Genomic DNA, 6,832 nt, shown 5'->3' with positions numbered 1-6,832 from the left:
CTATCATTTCTATTTCTATATACTAACCATATATATATATATGTACCAAGGATGCCCAGGTCCACAGAGAAATGGAACTGAACTTACTTCATTTTCAGTTTGTATTCACTCATTCACTTGTTGATGGCTATATAAAGGATTGCTGTTTGGACTGTGCATTTTATTCCTCACAAGCTTCAAAATGACAAAATGGGGTGGCTTGAGGTAACTGTTTCATGTGGATAAGAGAAATACAGTTCTTTCACTACTGTCATCTAAATTTATGCCATAACTTTCCCATCAGCCCATGCTTATAACACCACTGGTTTTACTGGTTTGTTCAAAAAGATTATTTTCATCATTAATGGTTTCTTGGTTATCTAGATTCTTATAAATCTCCTTCAGCAAACAAAATATAGTCCTCCTTTTGTGTCATTATTGCTTACCAGAGTGGAGAAAATACTTTTAGGGGAATGTGCCTCATGTGAATCTGGGGAATAGCCTTGCATCTCCTTATCCTGTACTCCCACCAATTCCCTGCAATTTATGTTCCCAATCATCAGAAATAGAAGGAAGAAGCATCATGATGCTGTGCACTCTGTTTCTCTGAGACACCCCTATGGGTACATTCATCCAACAGAGGATGTATTTTTCCCCATATACACATGTCCTCTAGCCAACTTCCTACTCTGAGAACCTTGGATTGATGCAAAGTGCTAAGTCTTATTTAATATACAAAGTTATTTCTTTCTGTGTCTAGGACGGTTATATCTCCTCTCAGTTTTATGCCTAACCCTTTAAGGATTCATACTAATGCTTTTGGAATTCTCATTTTCGAAACTGCATTCCAAGAGAAAAGGACAGACTTCAAATATACATGCAGTAGTATATACACATTCTAGCATCTGGAATACTGCATGACTACTCAAACATCTATTGAAGGAGTGAATGAATGAATGAAATATATAATGAATATTCAGGACCTAGATTAAAAACAGTGTTAATGCAAAATCCATGTAAATTAGGAATTTTAAGCATATTTTTAATTGTCAAATTGAATGTAAGCAATTTTAAATAGAAACAGAATAACTGTTCAAAAAAAATTGTTAGAAGAATTTTCCCTAATTTACTTTAGAAAAATAACAAAGTAGCTTATACTAATGGAAGAGAAAACATACCACACATAGAAGAAGGATAACTCTTAGCATTTTATTTCCTGGATAGCCTTTGAGAAAAGTAATATACACATTAGCACAGTGTGTGTGTTCTGAGTGTGTGTGTGTGGGGGGTATTAGTATATATTTACATTTATATGTTTTTTAGTAAGACAATAGTATTCGATAGAATTTATTGAGAGAATAGTATTCACATGCATAGTTATTTTCCTTGGGTTTGTCAATATGTTAAAATTCTATTCCTATGAGTAGATGAAAATCTACAGCATTTTACAACTATATAGAATTCAATTTTGTTTATGATGCACAATGTAAATGCCCATGAGTACAGTTTCCTTTAAGGAATTGAATATTACTCATAAAACTTTGTTTTCATCCTATTTCTGTCTTCTTTAAAAACCTGCAATTACATAACTCTATTATCAATCCCCAGTTCACCGAGGCCTTCAAAATCAGCCTCTCACCACTCTAGATATCCAGTACTGTTTCCTAATAGTGCAAAAACACAATTTCTGTTTTAGTAGAAACAAATTCATGGCTTTTTGCATTCCCCTTCCATTTTTTCCTATCTCTACATGTTTTCTTCTTTTTAGGAAGATGAATTTCTCCATCCATATAACGATATTCTTAGGGACACCTTGAGACTTCTTTTCTATATAATAGAACTTTCCCTAGTACAAAACCCATAACAATTTCCACTGTACTTATGATCCGTCTCATGTGCTCTACCATTTATGTATTCTCCAGGTATACCGTGTGCATTAGGTATTAATATTCTGAAATTGAAGTAACACTAGAACAAGAGCTAGGAAAATCTGTTCTTATGTGAGTTCCTCATTTCTGCTTTTGTGATTCTTCTTTCCCCAGATCATTTTTAAGCTCCTTGAAAATAGACAAATTACTCATATTCTCCACAATACATGTTATAAAGGCCATCAATAGAAATGTTGAAATGAGTGAAAACAGACAGATATTTAACAAGAAAAACTTAAAACTTATGTCTCATTAATCAGCCCATTTTGTTGAGATTCTCAACAAGTGACCCTTTGTTTATTTGGGTAGTCTGGACAATATTTTTCCCTTTCTTTCAATGCGTTAGCCTCACACAATTTGTCCAATTTCATATGATCTAATCATGAACTAAGAGCTTCAAAAATGTTGTTGCTATTATTGGATTCTGCTCAACTTCTAGAAATCTTAAATATCTAAAAGTACTTAACTTGTAGGCTCACACACACTCTCCTTTCATCACTATTTATAATTTAAAAATATTGAAACTCTCTAAATAGCTAATTTATTCAGTCCCTATGTTAAAGACCTGCTATGCATCATTATGCAATACACTGAGGATATTTATGTGCTAATTTTAATTATTTAAAAGGAAAGGTTAATTGATCTATGTAGAACATTTTAAGTGCTATATATTAATGAGGCTGGAAAATGTTCAGAAGTATTATTAAATGGAAATAACCCAATTTTGAAATTATTTACAAAGACTGATTAGACCTTTAAAAAAAAAGAAATGGTGAAAGTATGCAAAGTAAGAAAAAAGAAAAAAGAAGGAACTTTGAAGAGGTTGGGGGGTGGGAGGTTGGGGGAACCAGGTGGTGGGTATTGGAGAGGGCATGGATTGCATGGAGCACTGGGTGTGGTACAAAAACAATGAATACTGTTATGTTGAAAATAAATTAAAAAAATGATTAAAAAAATAAAAAAAGAAGGAACTTTCAAGAGAACACACTGAAGTAATAAAGATTGAATTGCACTTTTTTTTCTACTTCTATCATTCAATTTTCATTATTGTCTATTACTTTAATAATGAAAAGAGAAATGTTCGCAGAATAATGGAGCTAAATACTAGTAGACCTAGTACGAGACTGAACAAAATTTATTAAAAAGCAAACAGGTTGCTTTAAAAAAAAACTGACAATGATGGGAACATGTCAAAGGAGCCAACTGAAAGAGCTCCCAAGGACCAAAGCCGGAACAATTTGAGGGACCAAATTAATAAAGTAGTATTGGATTATAACTCAGAGTGTAAAATAAAAATTCATGAATCTACACTGGCATAAATAAATAATTCAACAAATAAATAAGTAAAGAAGATAAAATTTTCCCATGCATTAAAATTCCAAATAATTTATGTAAATATTTCATGTTCAAAGAGGTAAAGCATAGCACCCCACTCCTTAAGTGGTCAGTGTGCATAACAACTTCCTTCCAAGGAGGACAGGGTGAGAAGCAAGGGAAAAGGTAACTTGAGAGTAAAGAAACCTGACAAAGACTGCCTCACCCAGGTAATAAAAGTCAACATAAGCAACAGTGATTAGTCTCACTGACATTATGTATCCATGATAGGATAAAATGGCACTTACCTCTGTGGATTTCCTCCCCCAAATCTATCACCCCAGTATAATCATTAGGAAACATAAGACACATTCCAATGCAGGGGCATCTTGTAAGATACCCAACCAATAACAGTCAAAACCTTCATGGTCATCAAAAATAAAGACCGTCTGAGAAATTGTCACAGCCAAGAGGTGCCTAAGGAGACATGAAGACTAAATCCAATGTAGTATCCTGGATAGGATTCTGGAAGAGAAAATGGACATCAGGTAAAAACTAAGGAAATCTGAATAAAGTATGGACTTTAGTTAATAATAATGTATAAATATCAATTCATTAGTTCTGACAAATACACTATAATAGAGGAAACTAGATGCGAGGTATATGGGAACTCAATGTAACTATCTATGAAATTTTCCTGTAAATCTAAAAATAAAGTTTGCTAACAACAACAGAAAAGTAAAAAAAAAAAAATCAAAACAAAAAAAACACAAAAAAACCCCACAACTTTTTGGAATAATGCACTAGTGATATTTAACTGTGGAATAGGTAGTTTTATTGAAAGTCAAAAAATTTTTCTACTTTTTTGTTTTGTTTCTCTTTTGAGAGTTTAACTTTCACTAATCTATAATTTTCTTTAAAACACATTTTCTTTTTTTAAAAGATTTTATTTCTTTATTTGAGAGAGAGCACAAGAGAGAGAGCATGAATGGGGGGAGGGGCAAAGAGAGGGGAAGAAATAGTCTCCCTGATGAACAAGGAGCAAGAAAGAAAAGAGAAAAGAGAAAAAGTTTATGTTTTCAAAGCAAATATTTGGATTATCAGACCAGCATCATCCTTTCCCACAGAAACAAAGTTCCTTAGCTTTCTCCTTACTGTAAATAATTTTCTGGCTATTCTAAAATGGCTGAGGAGAAAGATATATAAACTTTGACATCAGCATTTTAATTCTAATGCATAGACTCACATGCAGTTAAACTGAGCATTAGAAGTAGAAATTTATTCATAGGTGACCATATGCAACAAATTATGAAGAGAAAAGACATACTGTGATTGATCTACTAGTTGCCTAACCTACAGAGAGCAGTCATCCAACTACTTGAGAATATAGGAGTGATTTATTCTATTAAAATGTACTTTTTTAAAAAAAGTACTTGTAACCTTAAAACAGAAGAACCTGAAATAAGAGCAATTATTTCTTAAGTCAGATTTGCCAAAAATCATGTTCTTATCCACATGATACTAGTCAACTTAGCTGACTTTTATTTGTCTGCTTATTGACCACAATGGGATAAACTGAAGTATTAGTCTGGTAGGTTTATAAGCACAAGGAACAACACATTTCTTTGAAAACAAATGCAAAATTTCATTCAGCAACTTACTACCTGAGGAGGCACTGTTTGCCATGAATTGCAAATGCTCTCAAATGTTTATTGGTAATGATATTGACATCATGAAGTGTGACATGGAAACTCTTTAGCAGATGGAAAATAAAATCACTTGAAGTATATCAAAGTATACTCAATTATTTAATTTGCCCTGCATTGTCACACTTAAAATGAGAATTCGCTGTGTCTGTATGATAACTAGAATGATAATGCCTTCTAGCACTCTCCAATGTCATCATAGTGTTCAGTTCCTAAAGGACTTTCAACATTTGATTCTACCTATGAACAAAGAAATTAAAAGCCTGTATCTAGAAATGGTTCTATATTGTTTTGATGTATGTTAAATCTTCCCCTATGACTTACCGGTTTTACAGTGCTTCAGAACATTACTTGAGTCAGACACATTGAAACCTGGAGAGCAGCTCTTTCCAAAAATAATGGTATTTCCTTAAAATAATGATAGATATGAATATTTTACTTAAAAAAGAGTCATATAGGGCGCCTGGGTGGCTAAGTGGGTTAAGCCTCTGCCTTTGGCTCAGGGTCCTGGGATCGAGCCCCACATCAGGCTCTCTGCTCAGCGGGGAGCCTGCTTCCCCCTCTCTCTCTGCCTTCCTCTCTCCCTACTTGTGATCTGTCTGTCAAATAAATAAATAAAACTTTTAAAAAAGAGTCATATGTATTGAGAGAGTGGTGATAAAGAAATGTATTTTGAGACTTAACAAAACCCAACTGATGATTAAATACCAATGGGAATTATTAAAGATGTCATATTGTTTTCTATGAGTTACAAGAGAGAAAACTTTTTCTGGCATTGCATACTTACCAAAATTTTTATGTTTTATCAAGGAAATATATCAGGAAATATATCAAGGAAATATATCCCAACTATCAGGTCAGGAGTGTTTTAATATGAAAACTTACTTGAAGAATATTAAAAAGGATCAATCATAAACATATACCTACCATTTACTGTATACTAACTTTAGGCCTGGCACATTGTAAACATAACTGGAGCTATCAAAATAGAAGACATAAAGATAGAAAGCTGGGGAATTATAGTCCCACCATTTCCTTATTCCCATGTCCAGTTCCAGAAAATGTTTCCTGTAGAGTATCCCCTTTTTTCTCTTCCATATCCAATAAAAAAATACATTTACCCAATACAACCAGCTAGATCTTCATGCCTCTCCACTCCAGTTTGAAGTAACTTTGAATTGTCTGTTTCCATTTTCAGAGAGACCACTGCTCCAAGAGTGATAGGACAAGCGATATGGGGTGCCTGGGTGGCTCAGTCAGTTGAGGGCTGACTCTTGATTTTGCCGCTTGATTCTGGCTCTGGTCATGATCTCGGGTAGTGGGATTGAGCTCTGCTGACCGGCTCCACAGTCAGAGCAGATGTCGGCTTGAGGTTCTCTCTCTCACTCTACCCCTCCCCTGACTTATCTCTCTCTCTCTCTCTCTCTAATAGATAAATAAAATCTTAAAAAATAAAAAATAAATGTGATACAGCCTTGTAATCCAATGTTTCTTCAATTCTTTTTGTAGATTAGTAATAGTCAAGTGCCTTTCTTTTTTTTTTTTTAAAGATTCTGTTCATTTATTTGACACAGAAAGAGATCACAAGTAGGCAGAGAGGCAGGCAGAGAGATAGGGGGAAGCAGGCTCCCTGCTGAGCAGAGAGCCCGATGCGGAGTCCCAGGGTCCTGGGATCATGACCGGAGCCGAAGGCAGAGGCTTAACCCACTGAGCCACCCAGGCACCCCCAGTCAAGTGCCTTTCTTGATAGAGGAATTTCTCCCCACGAAACACACTGATAGACTCTCCAATATTATAAAACTTTCATTGTGTTCTTGGTGGCTGCTTCTGTAAGGCTATTATGGAACCATGTATCACAATCCTTAACTCAGGGAATGAGTGGGTGAGCACTGGCATGCTCTGCCC

The sequence above is a fragment of the Lontra canadensis genome, unplaced genomic scaffold, assembly GCF_010015895.1.
Source record: "Lontra canadensis isolate GAN:19392208 unplaced genomic scaffold, GSC_riverotter_1.0 scaffold12, whole genome shotgun sequence".
NCBI lineage: Eukaryota > Metazoa > Chordata > Mammalia > Carnivora > Mustelidae > Lontra > Lontra canadensis.
This window is presented reverse-complemented; position numbering follows the sequence as displayed.